Here is a 1,679-nt window from a genome sequence, read left to right on the forward strand (position 1 = left end):
AACTCTCTCTTATACATGAGTTTCTGTGGATTTGTTTCTCTAAAGTAACCAGACTAACACAGACGGGCAGAAATTGATAGATGTGTGCGATGAGTTCAGCGCCGAGTCTTTCTGCCAGACATAGAAATGTGACCTTTCCTTCCTCCAGAGGAAACCTAAGTAATGGGCATGGTCCTCGAAGAAGGTCTGCCGAGTCTTGGCCAGGCTCAGCCTTTCCTAGATGTCCTGCTGACCCCAGCACTTGAGGATCATGTAGCCTTTCTTTGGGTTACACACCATGTCCTCCACCTTGTCTTCTGTGCCTCTGTCACCAAGTCACACTTGGTAAGATGCCTATCGTCCTGTCTCCATTGGGATGCACTCTCTGAGCCATGCTGAGTGCTTCTGGGGTGGTGATGTCTGCATCCAAGGGGACCAGCACCAAACTGACGGTTTCCTGCTGATGGATGTACTTCCTAATGAGGACTTTGATCTGTTGTCCACTGTCAGCTGGCTGATTGCCCACAGCCACGCTGGTTATCCCAGGAAGGTCAATCAAGATCAGATCTGGGACAGCTGGGGAGCTGATCTCCTGATCAGTGAGCTCATGGTTGACCCCCATTCTGTCCCCAGCCATGGCATCCTGTGCTTCTTTTACTTCCATTTCCATCTCCAAAGTGTTTTTCGGTTTTCTACCAGAAGGTATCTCATAACAATACCATTGCCCCTGGGCAGGGCAACCCCCAACAGAGCCTCCAGCATCAAGCTCTTGGCAGCTCTTGCCTGGAGCTCTGGACGCCAAACACGGTGCTTGGGGGCAAGTGGCAGGTCTTGATCCATGCCCAAGGTCCTTGATGAAGTCCACGCATGGGCGAACCTTCTCCTCACACAGGCTGTTCTCAGGTCCCGGCCTTTTCTCTGCTGTACACATGGCTTTGGTTGTATCAACACTACCATCCCGTAATAGAAGACTGTGGACCATAGCAACTGAGTGGGATGTTACCTTTTCCATTTCAGAATGATCCTTCTTCTTCCTTTGTCAAGTAAGCTCCAAGAATGCGTTCCTTTTACTTGAAGGAGGAATGCTAGTCTGAGAAAAATGCGAGACCTTTTCTCTGGCACCTCCCATCTTGGGGCAGTGGAAGAACCCTTACTCTCATTTAAAGTTCATGGGTGCACACAGGCAATGATGCTCGAATCAAAGAGAAGAATATGGCAAGTGAAGATTCCAATCAAACAATATGGACATGGGAAAAGAAACTAAAACTATTTGAAAGGCAAAACCACAACAACAAAGAAGCACTGTGGAAATATCTTAAGTAACAGTTTTATTGTGTTTTTGCCAGGTATTATTTAATATTTTTCATTCATACTTTAAACCTTCCTTATAACACAATCTAGTTTCGGGTGCCTTCATTTTTGTTCTTATTTAAGTATTAACTCTATGAAATAATAAACTACCTTTTGGCTTATCTTTTTTTTTAATATATAAAACCGTCATCAAGGCAGAGAATTGGTTGTTAAATTATTTGAAACCCACCATTGGATACCACCTTGATGCACACTTTTCTTGATTTTAAATGTGGCAGTATTCCCTTGTTCTGTTCAAACACTTCCCCCTTGATCCACACTCAAGGTCCCTTAGAATACAATTGTGTTAGACAGGGTTCTCTAGAGAGATAAAACCAAATTGCTGATAA

The 1,679-nt window shown here is 44.7% G+C and overlaps 1 protein-coding gene and 1 pseudogene across 1 annotated transcript in view; both read right to left on the reverse strand.

Annotated features, from left to right (window-relative positions):
- Positions 1–961, reverse strand: part of LOC115872344 — a 2,277-nt pseudogene extending 1,316 nt beyond the window's left edge.
- ACTN2 (actinin alpha 2) overlaps positions 1–1,679 on the reverse strand; it is a 95,141-nt gene that overhangs the window by 62,843 nt on the left and 30,619 nt on the right. The gene's annotated exons all lie outside the window — the stretch shown is intronic.

Source organism: Echinops telfairi, unplaced genomic scaffold (assembly GCF_000313985.2).
Source record: "Echinops telfairi isolate 266 unplaced genomic scaffold, ASM31398v2 ScPeMD7_7424;HRSCAF=8462, whole genome shotgun sequence".
NCBI lineage: Eukaryota > Metazoa > Chordata > Mammalia > Afrosoricida > Tenrecidae > Echinops > Echinops telfairi.